Here is a 15,471-nt window from a genome sequence, read left to right on the forward strand (position 1 = left end):
CTGCATGGGTGATGCTATAATCCTCTGTTTGTTTTGACTGGATCTGTGACCCATCTTTGATTCCAAGTATTTAAGAATATCTGTGTGATTTATAGTTTAGGAGCCTTTGTATTCCCAATCCTTCACATACCGTGGTTTTATAGAGTAAATATAATCAGGAGTTAAAAACAGAGCATGATCCACTGACACACAGAAATGGAAGAGGTGTGAACAAAAAACTGACTGAATTCTCCTGTTGGACTCTAATTATTCCATTGGTTGGGTGTAAACAGTCTGCTTTTTATTAGTTATTTTAGGCTGATAAAATCTCATTCTCTAAAACTAGAGCTGGGCCCAAGTTACAAAGTTTGGATCCTAATACACACTTCCCTAGAGTTTTGGAATGTTTTGGGATTTCAATCCCTCTGTGTATTTAATTTAAATAAATACTGAAATGACCTAATGTTTGTGTAAAAAAAAAAAATAATAAAATAAACAGTGACAAGGACACCTCAATTATAATTTTCAACAAAATCTAGAGTTAATATTGCAAAGAGCTTTTGGAGTTTAAACCTACAGAGTCCATTTGATTTCTTTTTAAATGCTAGATTTAAAAAAAAACAAATATCATAGATTAATACAACATCTACACTGAAGTTTGAAAACTATGGAACTCTTCTGGCAGCTTTCCCTCAGTTATTGCATTCCTAATTATCAAGGTGAACATGTTTAATTTGCTTTATCTACCCTTTAACTTTAAAATTGAATTTTCTCACTGGATTTGAGCGAAACACATCTGGAAACAGTAGATAAATGCAAACATTTCTGATGGAGACCAAAGTGTCTCTCAGATGTTCCCTCAAATGTGCTAAAAAGGCTACAAACTGAGTCACTTCCACAGTAATGGGATTAGAAATAGCCTGCAGGGAAGCATGTGCCAAATGGTGCCAGCTAGCAAGGATTATAACAAAACTCTGTGACATTATGAAAATACCTCAGAGTGAGGCTGTGGGTCCTGGAGTACTGCTTGCCAATTCTAAAGAATGTGTCTCATTAAAATGACTGGAGTGTGCTGAAGCAATGATATGTGTAAAAACATGATCTTCCTGATAGCTAAGTAGCTAATCTTTTTCAAGCATCTTGTCAGTTGACCGAACACATAAATGTCAATTAAAACTGAGAGAAAAAAAAGTCATAGGGTGTCTTTGAGACTTTTGGTTCTAATAAAATTTCAAGCTCAGGATGAATTTCACATCTCAATAAACATGTGTTGAGAAACAAAAACATTTTAAAAACATAAAACATAGTTTATTGTGGAAAATGTAAGGATAAAGAATATGTTCAAACTGGAAGCTAGATGCTATGATATTTTCAAAGATCTAAACAGAACTCCTAATAACTTCCAGTGGGAGTTGTGGGTGCTCAGCATTTCTGAAAATCAGACTCACAGTGTCCTCCATTTGGCACCCAAAAGGAGATGCCACTGTTTAAACTTTGCTCTGGACCACCTAACTTACACATTGGAGCTGTGTTGGAACCGTAATTCTGATTTCATGGGAAAGTCTGATTTTGACATTTGTTTAGTTCCAAATCAGAATGACAAAGAATTTAGAAATTTCCCACAACATGAAATTTGATTTATTTTTATTTTGGCTCAATCAAAACATTGTGTAGAATCTGACATTTTAATGTCTTTAATGCTTATAAAATAAGATTGAAAGAATAAAAGTATTTTTGAAACAAAATCTGAACATTACATTCCAAAAATGCCAACAAATTGAATGTTTCAATGTTACCAAAACACATTCTTTCAATATTTTTTTCCAAAACAAAGTTTTGTTGAAATCAACACTTCCTATGGGAAGTTTTGGTTTGGATATAACAGCATTTTTCTGAAGGAAAAAGAATTTCATCCAAAATATTTTGATCAGTTCTACTAAACAATAAATCTTATTGAATTTTAGTATTAAGAAAAGTTTTTTAAAACAATAATTAGTTAAAAATTGCATCAATTTGGTAAGGTAAAATTATTGATACAGAGGAAATTAAGTTTAACCCTCTACATTTGGTTTCTGAATCTTTAAAAATAGTGTACTCGTACACAGGAATGTAAATTTAGAAAATATAGTTACAGTAAATAAAGTAATCTATGGTTACTCATTGACTTCAATGAAACTACTCACAGTGTATATATACACATATGTGAATCTTTGGAGGATTAGGGCCTAATTTTTTATTACGATAGTCATAGCTTTAGGTAAAAAATAGCTCCTTATTTTGTTTTTTAAAAGTGCAACAAAGACTGACTGTTTTTATGCATTATGGCCCAATCCTAAAAACATCCACATGCTTAATTTATTACCAGGAGTAGTAGTCCTGTATGATCAAGTTAAGCATGTGCATGTTTGCAGGTCAGGAATTGATACATTACAGCATTTAATTGTACATATAACATGTATGATGTTAATACTATTATTGCAAAAAGTGATGCCATAACTTGACTATTTTGACTATACAGTAAAACAATATGGAAATTTATGATGCTGTGATCTTTTGATCTAAGTGTGCTTGATTAACCAGGTGACTGGGAGATAGGATTCTATTAACAAAGCCAGCAGATGGCACTGTTATTCTCACCCATTTGGTATAGCAGTCATTATTATATAAGCAACAAGTGAGACACTCATACAATATAAAGGGAGGATAATACTACCTATGTGCAAGTAATAAAAAAGGTGCATAATAAAATGCACCTATGGTAGTCCATTTTACATTTCACCATTTGGCATAGTTTCCTAGAAACAATCTTTTTGACTTTATATGGTAGTTTTCAGATTACTTAGATTTTTAAATACGAACGAACGCCCGATAAATAATTTATTAATACGTGCTCAAATGAAAACACTAAACTGATCAGGGCATGGAGGTGAATGAAAGATAGACACAGGGATGGATGCAACATTATTACCTTAACAATGGCAGGGAGCACTGCCCTCCCTCCCCACTCACAAATAAGGTATTTAATTGGGCCCAATGCATGGTTCAGGGCTCCTACCATATAATCAATAGCTTGAGTAAACATTCTTCAGCCTAATCTCTAGGACTCAGCTCACTTCTGAATCCTTTTGCCCTTCCCCTATGAGAGGGGATAATAAAGGCTACCAAAGGGGTACCAAGTCTCTCCTTCTCCTTACGGACCAAAGATCCTGCAATGCTTCCTAGAGGTAAGCGGGGTTGAGAGCCATCTAGCTATCACCTCCTTTTAGTGTAAGGAAGCCTAGTCGGTGCCTGCCATGGGTCAGCTCCCCAACTCCACCAACCACAGGCAACACAAGCACTCCCCTCTCGGCCTCGCAGGACCTGCTATCACTCTACAGGTTAGTGATTGGCACATCCCAACCTTTGAGCATCTCCCTGGAGTGTCCTGCTCTTGGTCCATTGGACACTTGCAGCATTCACAGATTTGATCTTTCCAAAGAAACAGTACACCCCAACTTACCAGGTGCCCCGAGATCATGGCTCCACTTAGCACATAGCACTTAAATTATGTTTATAATGAAATCAAGTGTAAGTTTATTTAACAAAGCACAGAGATTGAAGTAGTAGCAAGTAGAAGTATTGGAAACAAATGGTTACATATCAAATAAAATCATAACATGCATTCTAGAGTCTCGACCTAATTCATGACATACACATGTCTAGTCAAGTACAGTTCATCCACAATCTCTGTAGCGTTTTACAGCCAGGCTGGCTGTGATATCCCTTTCATGAGACAAGCACTCTGTCAGATTGCCTCCTTGGTGAAGGATCCTTGTAGAACCCTATTCATACCCCATGACCTCTGCCTGTTGGCACCAAGGGATCCCTGAATCACAGCTCGACTCACCATATTCCGAGTCTCATTTTCCTCTGGCAGCTGTTCCTTTGAGCCTTTAACTGCCACAAGTTGCAATCAACTACCATTCCTAAATTACCTCCTAACATTAGAATTCCTATTCTTACTCTGTTAAACCTAAGCTGGGCCTCCACAGTGCTGCAAGAAAAAAGAAAGAAAGAAACAGCTCGATATACTGCAACTATAGGGAGGGTGGACATGGCAGGAATCCAGCAAGATGGCCCTGGATTCCTGTGAAAGCTTTAAATTGAGAGGGTGGGCCATTAGCTCCCCTAATCCACCTGGCTAGCCAATAGTAGGCAGATAAGCCCCTCCCCCATGCACAATTCCACATGAACTTTGAGGCACAAGCAGGCATTCAGCTTCAACATGTCTAGGCATATATTCTCTCCTCCCCATCCCAGGCGTTGGTCACCTCCTTGCTGGTCTGACCAAACTTCACCTCTGCTGGGACAAGGAGGGGCATTTACATGTGCAATTTTTTTCCTATGAATATTCTAGTAACATTTGCAAAACAGCAAACTTTAGGAAAATATTCTAATATATTAGCAGAAGGATATTTCAAAATTTGTGATTTGAGTATGCCCACAAGCAATACGTTCAGGGAATGGAATTGTACTGTATATGATTTTAATACTAACGAAGGCATGCAAATTTCAGATATCAACATTATATACTGGAATGATATTCAATGTCTCTATTACTTGTTTTCAACTGCCTCCCTTTAATGCAAGATAAGCACAAACTCCACAAACGTTAGGATAGAGCAGTTTTACTTCAAGAAACTGAACAAAATATTTTATTATATATATTACACCATTTGATTTTGGTCAGTCCAATAATAAAAATGAGAACAAACTAATAATTCATATACAAACTCATTTAGCAAATTCCAGCTTTGTTTTGTTTGTGAATGCACCATGAAATGTACTCTTAAGTTTAGGTTCTGATCCCCATGTGATTAACTTAATAACATGAGTATTTTCATTGACGCCAGTGTAAAGCAGTAGTGAATAAGGGCTCTTTGCATTCTCCATGGTTGTATATAGAAGAAAACATAAGCTAGTAGGCTCCAGTATTTTGCAACTATGTAAGGAAAAATTATTTGGGCCTAATTTCCCACTTTCCCTAGTGAGAAGCTTAATAATAACTGATGATAATACTTGGCACCTATGTGCCACCTTCATCTGAGGATTGCAGATTACCTCACAGCACCATATAAGATTCAACATCTATTTGAAGTAAGTAAATACCTCAATCTACTGTACATATGGATCAGCTGAAGCATTAAAGCCTGTTTTTTTCAAAAGCTGTTGCACACTCAGTTCCAATGGAAATCAAAGGGAGCTGAGGAAGCTCAGCACCTTCTGTGGTGAGGGCGGGTGCAGGAGGAGATGGTATAAGTGACTTGTCCAAGGTCTCACAACAAAATGAATGGCAGAAATAGATTCAGGATTCTGAACTCCCGGTCATGTATTTGAACCAGAACAGCACAGCGCCTTCCTTTAAACACTGCAAATGTCTTACAGAATACAGAGGGTAAGAAACAAACGGGGAAATTAAACACTCCCAAAAAATGAATGGAAGGACAATAAATGACAATACAGCCTTATGACAGATGTGTTAATCTAGGAAAGGGATATTCCTTCCATACTTCTGGAAATCCTGGTGTCACACCAACAATACAAGCTGTTTCCTGTCCATGTTTCCATAATCATTAGTCTTTGTTTTGCTCCTGCCTTTGCTTCTTTCATCAAAATCCTTGTTGCATTACCAAAGAACTGGTTGTTGGCTTTCATTAATTCAGTCAGTCCAAGCAGTGTTGGGGGTTGTGATGTTCTTCTGGTGTTATCTGGACTGGTGATTTGCTAGGTCACTCCAACCTTCGACTCAGGGAGCCAGCTGTACCCTGCCCTCTGTGAGAACCCCCACTCCCGGGTTGTTCACACACAGCCGATAGCATGTAAGCTGCTCCCAGCTATGTGAGTGAGCACTTTTGGCCAGCTGCTGCTTGGATTGTGCAACCGAATGACACTAGCCAATATCTCTGGTCCCAGACAGAACCCTAGGAACCTTCGTCTTGCAGTGTCCAGTTATGCCCACTGGACGCTGCAAACTTATATGAGTTCATCAGTTTAACAAAGAAATTGATATGTACCAGGCTTGTTATCCCAAGGGGAGCCTCTGACATGCTTCAAACCAAAAACACTGCTTCAGGTAGAATAAACAGACACATTTATTAACTAGAAAAAATAGATTTTAAGTGATTATAAGTCAAAGCTCAACAAGTCAGATTTGGTCAAATGAAATAAAAGCAAAATGCATTCTAAGCTGATCTTAACACTTTCAGTGCCCTTACAAACTTAGATGCTTCTCATCACAGGCTGGCTGGTTTCCCTTCAGCCAGGCTCTCCCCTCTGATCAGTGCTTCAGTCGCTTGGTGGTGGTGTCTGTAGATGTAGGTGGAAGAGAGAGTGAGCATGGCAAATGTCTCTCCCTTTTATCATGTACTTTCTTCCCTCGTGGCTTTGCCCCCCCCCACCTTCAGAGTCAGGTGAGCATTACCTCATTGTAGTCCCAAATTAACCAAGGGAAGGGGGGTGACTCACTCGAGATTCCAACAGATCCTGTGTTGCTGCCTAGGCCAGTGTCCTTTGTTCCTATGAGGCTGGGCTGGGTTTGTCCCATGCATTCCCTGATGAGGTGTGAACTGCCCCTCTGCTCACCCTCTGCTCCTGGACAGTTTTGCCTGGGCTTGTTTTAAGCCATGAGGACACATTTTCAGCCTCATAACTATATACATGAAATGACAACCTATAACATAACTATAACAACAATGCTCAGTGCATCATGAGCCTTTCGAAGACACCCGACATGACAAACTTTGTATTGGATACCACACAATCATATTATAAGGATGAACATGGGGGTGTAGAGTGTTCCCCCGCAGTACAGAGAATCACAGGGGTGGGTGGGTGTTTGTCTGTCTATGTGTGTGGGTAGGAGGACGGGGAATTCCCTAAAATTCTTTCCTCTTTTTCATTCCCATCCTGTTTGGCATTAGTATTGGCAATGATATTATTAGGACCTTATTAAGACTTCACTGCTATGGCGACCCTCCTATATCAGTGTAGCCCTCAATGCTTTTTTATTGATACAGGCCAAAATTTACAAAAAAAAAATAGAGCCTAAAGTTAAGCTGAGTCTCTATTACAACCCTAAATAAGTGGCCTACTTTTCAAAAGTGAAGAGTACCCAGTGAGGTCAACAGGAGGTGTTGAGTGCTCAGCATTTGGAAAGTCAAATACAAATTTAGGAGCCCAACTGTAGGGTCTTACTTTTTTTAAATCTTAGACACATATTTTGCTGTGTTAGCTATTTGTGATTTCTCTCAGCTCCCAGGTTTTCACTCATTGAGTTAGCCTTACCAACAATTTCAAGCTCAACTAGTAGCACTGGGAATACAAGTGAAGTGCATTTATTTGTCAAGCTATTAGACTTGTCAGTATAAAGACTATTCATATAAACATTAAAAAAAAAAAAAAGCTGGGCAGTCCTCACATATAAAAGCTGTTTGGTATTAAATCATGTTTATTGGAAACCTTTACAATTCTGTGCTGTGTTATTTTGCTATTCTTATCTCAGTACACAACAAGAAACACTTGTAAATCCAATAAAACGGAAATGAGACCATATCTCTGTAAACTTATATTTCCATATGTGATGTACTGCAGTTCAGTTGAACTTCACTATAGTGTAGTTTCTTCCTTAAACACTTTCAATTCCCTGGTTACCAAGAATACTCCTATAAAGGCACCCTACTCTATTAGTGCATTGGGCACATTAATGTCAAAGTCATCTGTTCCTTAATGTACTTTGTACAAATATTTTATTAAATAAATGGCAGGAATCTTACTTGGCTTATGCTCATCCTGTTACTTTATGATTAAATGCTTCCAACGTAAACCTACTACTCCTAGAAAAAAGCCTTTAAATTTATGTTGGAGTTGGAGTAGTAAGCTTTGAATGAGAGCCAGTTGCTATTCTTTTGTTTGAACATTTTGTAGGTTCCTTAAATGAAAAGGAAAAACTCAGGGACAGATCCTCAACTGGGTTAAACACTCATAGCTCCATTGGTGTTTGTGCAGTTATTGCAATATACACCAGCTAAGGACCTACCCCAGACAGGGCAATGAATGCTGGTTACATGATTGTTCCAATTCCTTACTTTGAAATATGAATGTCTATGGTATACTCAGGGCCGGCTCCAGGCACCAGCCCACCAAGCTTGTGCTTGGGGCGGCACCTGGAGGGGGGGCGGCGCGGTGCTCCGGCTCCGGCCGCCGGGGAGAGCGGGGCCACAGCCGGGGCTCGCCGCCCTCCCCCCGGGGCTCCGGCCGCCCTCCCCTGCCGCGCTGGGGGGTGGGGGACGGCCGCAGGCTTTTTTGTCTGGGGCGGCAAAAAAGCCAGAACCGGCCCTGGGTATACTCTAACTTTAGTTAAGGTTGTTTAGGCATTTTCATTCTCAGTTTCTGCTTAGAGTCACTCATAACTTTTCCAAATAGATGGAAATTTTCCACACAGGGTTTCTTCCGAAGTTTGGGCATGAGTGGGGAAAAAATATATCCCCCTTTTACACCACAAGCTCTAGGCATTCATGAGTGGGGTTTCTGTAGAGGAGCAGCAGCTCCCTGTAATCTCATGTCATGAACTCCAGCAGCTGCAGCAAAAGATGAGCATAAAACAGGGGTCTAGTTCTGCAGGCTCAGTGCTGATGGTAGGAGGGAGATGGGGAAAAGATGCTGGGTAGCAGCCTCTCCTGAACCCTGGCTGCAATGTTATTTTGTGGGACAGCTGCTGTTCCTCTTCAAAATGCTTCTGCTAAGTTCCCTGTTCCTAGATATGAGCACCCTCCTTAGCTTCACCTCCTCTAGCTCCAGGTCCTACTCTCTCTGGCCCCTTGAGCTGCAGAGCAAAAACTTAATGGTGCATAAGATGAGTGGGGGATCCCCAGAGCAAACAATTCTTGGGGGCTGGATCTGTCTTGCATGCCATAGGCTTGACACAAACTGGTTTACATTTTAAGACTTTACAGACAGTGTCAGACACAACTGGGCCTCAAAGCTTGAGCATCACAATAATAAATAAATAAATAAATAATAATACAATAATAATGCTACAAATAAACCCCTAGGTGAGTAGCCTTTGTGAATGTAAGTTTTCCAAGTGAGCTCACCATTACCCTTTCCTCAAAACATTAAAAACCTCACACCATCAATAAGGCTGAGAGCCTACAGAGATATGTGGGTGCACATTTCTTGAAAAAAATCACTGCTCTGATTGCATATGAGGCTATACATTTCTGCCTATCTGTGCTGTAACAACATGCTTGCATTTCCCCAATTAGGATAAAACCCTAATGGAGAATAGGAAAGGGTTAAGTTTGTAACATTTCTCATTGTTGCTAAGTCCATGGAAAATGGATTAATGGTGTGCTATACTCAATCCATGTTCCAGTTGTTGTCAGAAGAATGAAACCTCACAATGGCTATGCCTAGAACTGCTTGTGATACACACTGGAAACTGTAGTGCAGATTGTATTACAATATCCTTTGAACCAGCGTTTCTCAAATGTGGCCACTGTGGCTGCATGCAGCCACCAGGGGCTTTTCTTGTGCCACAGCCTCCTGGGCTGTTATTGGGGGGGGGAGGGGGGTAATCAGCCCCTCCCTGTTGCTCCTGGATGCACCTGGGGCACAATGCTGGAGGACCAGGCAGACGGTGAGTTCCCCACCTTCCCATGGGCAGTGGGTTCAGGCTTTGGGCTTCAGCCCTGGGGTAGTGGGGTGGCAGGCTCTGGCCACAGGGCTTCGGGCTCCGGTCCCCCCACTGCCTCCCCCACCCCCATTGTCCATGGCCCCCGCTGTCTCTCCCAACCTTCCGCCGCCAATCCAGGGCTTACTTTGTCCCCAGGCTTGCCAGTACTGAGTAAGTCTGCTGTGAAAAGTAATACTTGTATGTTTGTTAATATCACTTTTCACAACAGGCTTACTAGCTAGCAATAAATAAATTACAATGATTTGGATGTGTATATGTGCATATTTACTTGTTTTTCCTAAAGCTGATTAAGTATTTTAGGAAAACGTGTAAGAGCGTCCACCAGCAAGACTTGGTGGCTGCACTCTGAGACCACCAAAAAATTTATCCTGTTAACCCCTGCTTTAAACATTCTGTACTTGAGGGTACTGTCCCTGTTCTCTGCTATCATGCAGGTTGCTGAATCTGTGAAAGATGACAATGGGAGTTCAGCAAATCAAATTACAGAGTATTGTAAAGGTCAAAGTAATACTGTGTATGCTATTCCTTTCTTTCAAATAATATATGAAAGATTAAGAACTTCATTCCTTTTGTAGGTACTAGGAATAGAAAATTATACTTGATGGGCTCAAACCTCAGCTGGTTTAAACATGTGTAGCAAGCCTGACTATGGATCTATGCCACTTGGTGCACCAATTGAGGATCCAGTCCTATGCACCTATTTTAATAACAAGATAATAATCATGGAGTGACTCAAATGCCACCTCCCAGACATGGAAACATTTCCACTGTCTGAAAAATAATTATGCCCAGGTTTCAGCTAGTAAACTATTCCATGTAATATGAATAGTGGTCTTAATTACAACTATAAAAACACTTGATGTGAATTAGATAAATCACTGGACAGTTTTCCCTAAGCATCATTCAGGAGCCTATTCATTTCCAATAAGTTGGTACATACAGGCACATAAAGCAAGGATAGAGTGGGCAGTAACTGTGAAATATGACTACTTGTTTCTGCCTCACAGATTTTAGATGACCATTTACTGTCTAGAAGATACTGTTGCATAGGATACAACTGTAAAACACAAAGGATTGAGTTCTTATACTGAATATTACCCTAAATTGTAAATAACACCCTAAATCTTTAAAAGATTAAAGGGAGAAAGATTATTTTATCACAGCTAGAATATGTATGCCATAAATATCCACAGTCATATAATTGAAGATGGGACCTGGAGTGACAGAGTGTCTAAAATTATTTATTAACTTTCAGACTGTATGTACAAAATTTATCCTTAGCCTAATTCCACAACTACTAAACAATTGTAAAAACTAAACAATTGTAAAGTGAACCATTGCTGGTGAAAATGCAGTTTAATACCAACAAAACTATTTCTCTACTTGTTCATACAACCAGAAGTAGACCTGAACCAAAACCCTCGATCCAAGCACTGACTGAATTTTGGATGGGTCTGGATCCAAGTTTGAATATTGCAGTGTGTGCCTATACCTACTACACAGAACACATGCAATAGAAGTAGGGTGACCAGACAGCAAGTGTGAAAAATCGGGACAGAGGGTGGGGGGTAATAGGAGCCTATATAAGAAAAAAACCCAAATATCGGGACTGCCCCTATAAAATTGGGACATCTGTTCACCCTAAGTAGAAGGCAGATGCAGTCCAAGCTTCCTAACATTGTCCAGTTCATGCTTCTCAACCTTAAATGATAGGGACAATCTGCAGTCATTAGAGTACAGTCAGTTTCCAAACTGAGATTAGCTTTTGGACAGAGATGATCAGTAAGGGTGCAAAGTGCCCTTTTTGTGATGTGGACACCTTTGAATAATCTGAAAGAGCCAATAGGACAGTGAATACCTTTGCATAAGACAGGTCAATACCAACTGGCCTCCCGTTAAGTGTGAAGGCCATTTAAATATCATTGTAACCACAAATACAAACAATTCCCAGCTTGTGGAAGCACTTCAGTTTTGTTCCATTTGAAAGGTTCCATAGGTTTGGAGAGAGATTCTTTAAACTTTACAGGGGGAAGTGGAACCAGTAATATCACCGACAACTGAACAAATGTTAAATGAGACCACTGTATACATTTTGTATTACACCCCCCCCACACACACAAACACCTGTTGAAATTTTAAAGATTGTCAGTTTACAACAGCCTTGTTGTAAACAGCTTTATATTCAAATTTACCCTAGTTAGACTGCCAGAAAATTTTAAAGTTTTTTTTTTTTATTTCAAAACCTGAGCATTAAGTTTGGTATGGATTTTTCCCCTCTTCTAACAGAAGAACAAAATGTCTCCAACTGATGCGCTTATGCTTATGAATTATTACTTCAAACTTAATCAAAAAGGTTTTAGGGGAAAATAGTGAGAAAAATATACTGCAGCATTTAGAGTTTCATCCTAGAATTTTCCCATTGTAGCTAATAAGTCTAGAAACTGTGGGTTTAAAATTAACAGATTCCCAATTATAGCAGTGATAGGTACAATTATAAAGCAGCACTAGTAAATGACATTAAAAAGAGAGTGGTCGCTGTTGCATGATACTGTAATCCTCCAAGTAAACTTACTGGGGCCCTGACCTTGCAATAAACTTAATACGATTGCCAGAACTTTGCACCCATCTGGCTCCTCAATTACTTTAGCGAGCTACGTGGGGCAGCTGAGCTTTGCTCCTCCAATTGACTGCACAGGCAAGGCCCAGGGTTGTACCAGCATTTGTATATTGATACTATAGACATGAACATCAACTAACTGCAATTTTAGAAAAATAAACACTGATTACAGACTGTACTTGGCATGAAAGAAAAAAAACACAATAAAGCAAACATACTAGATTACAATTGTGATTTCTGTGGTTTATTCCTCTTATGTTAGTCAAAACAGTCTGGCTACATTAAACCTCAGCTGCCACAGTTTGGCAATATAACATCACCTTATTGGCTGCAAATACTAGTGAAAATACTGTAATGCTTTCAGAGGTTGTTCAGAGGCTAAATTTTAATGTCTAAACTAGCATTTGGATGCAATAAACCAGTTAAAATAAACTGTTACTTTCTTCTGTGAGGAGTATGCATTTATTTTTGTTTTCTTATTTCTTCTGGGAATATGCATTGATCACTGTATACTGAATGTAAATGACAATCTCTCAAGATCAAAGCTCACTAAATAGCTTCACTATTATAAAATTATTTCTATTTCTATATAATGTATACTTATTTCTAAAAGTAATAGAGCTATTATGTATTAAAACCGTTCAAGCATAATTGAAAGTACAATACATTCCAACTACTGTATGAATGGCTATAGAACATATTTATAAATCACATAATTTAATCATTTCCACTGTATTATAGTTTCAAGGTGTATCTTATATTAAAGTGAATGAAATAGCTTAATATTTATGAAAATCAGACACAAAATACAAACTAGTCTCAAAAATATTTAAATATCTAAACTGAATATTGGAGCAAATTCTCCCCGCGCCCCATCCCATAGGGAGTTACATAAAAGCCTTCTATCTTGGTTTTCCAGTATCTTTCCAGAAGATTTAAAAATCCTTTATGATTTAAAAATTGAAGTATTAAGCTTTGAAAGCTGTTGCAAAAGCCATCTTTGATATACCTTTTATACATACTTATCTCATGATGAACAAAATGTATGCCATTAAAACATGGAATTATACAGTGTAACAATGGAAATGTACTCTATTTTATCATTAATATGTATCAATCCCTTAACCTTATTAATGCACCTCGGAGATGAATGAAGACAATGCTGCCACTTCCCACACTATATTTTAATCTGTAGTAAGACTTTTATGTTTACTCTCCTTTGTTCAGTCTCTTCACTCCTTTTTGCATGTAAGACACACTAACTTATATGGATGAAACACACAGCAATAAATATTCGTGTGTGATATTGTGTGTGCATAATTCTGTCAATGCCCTGATCCTATACATCAACAAAAATCTGGATTGCAGGCTTGGATTTTCCATTTCCCCCTTCCCCCAAATATTTATAGTACATAATCTGGATTTACATTAAACACGCAGAATTTCAAAGTATTTGGACCTAGATCATGCAAAATGCCTAAGACTCTCTGTGGAATCCAATAAATAGGTCAGCCTCGGTTTCTCCCTGCACCCACCTCAACAGCACTAGCATGCTTTACTATTGCAGTCCTAAACAGAGTAGCAAGAGAGAAATGTAGAATAATTTTTTTTAAAGTAGGTCACCAGAATACATTGTATTTGAGATTGTTTTCTTTAAAAATACTACAAGTTTTTCTCCTAATAAAAGTACTTGTTTTAAAGATTTATATATATGATTTGTAAATTGATACATGATTTGGTCATGTTTACTAGCATATCAGCTTTTTTTCCCTCTTCCCCAGTTTTCCATGAATGTTCATTCCTGATGATTTTGGCTCATTCTGTTCTCTAAACATATTTTCTTCAAGGCTACTTTGGTTAATATATGTACTGTACAATAAACATTAGGCATATTTGTGCGGCCTTTATGGCAAAAAAAACCCAACCCATTCGCATAATGCAACAACGCACAGTGCATGATGAAACATCTGACATTATAGAACACTGTTTTTTCAACAGAGACAAAGCATCTACAGTATAGGTAAGTCATCAGACATGAGTTTAAGAGCATTGTTTATCCCTTAAAAATTAAGCAGAAGGACTCCTGTTCTAGTTTTAGTACAAACAAGTATTTCTAGCCTGCTAAATTGTCACTTGGTAAATAATCATCTTCTGACCTGGGGACTGTGTTAATTAGATGACTGAGGCACAAGGACATTTGCGGTATATTCATCTAGGCATTGTGTCAGGAACCATTGTGCCTGGCTACCATGTTCATAATCCTGACAGCACAACTTTCAACATGATTAGAGCAAAGTGACTAATAGAAAATTATTTGTCTGGTTTTGTATTAAAAACACTTGGCAAAATTCATCAAGTAATTTATTCAATTAAGATATTGTGAAAAATAAATCACTATGAAGCTTGGTGAATAATGATAAAACAATTGTCAAATAAGTTATTTTAAAAACATTATAACATTCAATGAAAATTATTCATCTAAATCTCCTGATGATATAGTTTCTTCTTTAAACACATTTCTCTGTTATAAGGGAAGTTAGCAGCAATTGGGGTACCAGGGAGAGCTGGGAAAATAAAAATATTTATTTCTGTGTTTGAATGTTTGCTCCTATATCTTCTCAGCAGGCGTACATTGTCATAACGCCATTGGCTTCAGTGGAACTATGACAATTTACACCAGCTGACAATCTACCCCCAGAGGATATACATTTGTATCCCAAAATTGTGTATAGAATAATGAACTGTGACTAGTGCCAGTCAATTTGCTACTTACTAAAATGAACTACGGCATAAAATAGGCCAGTGCAGTTACTAGTTTCTGGCTGAAATGTCATGGAGTATCAGAAAAGCCATAGTTTACCTGGTATCTCTGGTGTTGATTCATACCCACTGAACTTGAAGGGGATCTTTCCATTGGTTTCAATGGGCATTAAGTCAGTTCCTATATTCCCAAATTAATTTAAGGACCTGATCCAGCAGTGAGGTCCCTTTGAAGCCAATGTGAATCTGTGCAAGCATAAACAGCAAGGCTCCCTTTGGAGAAATTAAGTCACCACACTAAGATTGTTGGCACTGCATTTTAAATCCTGCCATGGTTAACAGCCATAGTTATCTATCCCAATGAAGAGGTTCTGTGACTCCA

The 15,471-nt window shown here is 38.5% G+C and overlaps 1 protein-coding gene and 1 long non-coding RNA gene across 27 annotated transcripts in view; one reads left to right on the forward strand and one right to left on the reverse strand.

The window, feature by feature from the left end:
* ROBO2 (roundabout guidance receptor 2) overlaps nucleotides 1-15,471 on the reverse strand; it is a 1,484,585-nt gene that overhangs the window by 849,936 nt on the left and 619,178 nt on the right. The window lies entirely within an intron of this gene.
* LOC135977047 (uncharacterized) overlaps nucleotides 1-15,471 on the forward strand; it is a 31,372-nt gene that overhangs the window by 9,389 nt on the left and 6,512 nt on the right. The gene's annotated exons all lie outside the window — the stretch shown is intronic.

The sequence above is a fragment of the Chrysemys picta genome, chromosome 1 (assembly GCF_011386835.1).
Source record: "Chrysemys picta bellii isolate R12L10 chromosome 1, ASM1138683v2, whole genome shotgun sequence".
Taxonomy (NCBI): Eukaryota; Metazoa; Chordata; order Testudines; family Emydidae; genus Chrysemys; species Chrysemys picta.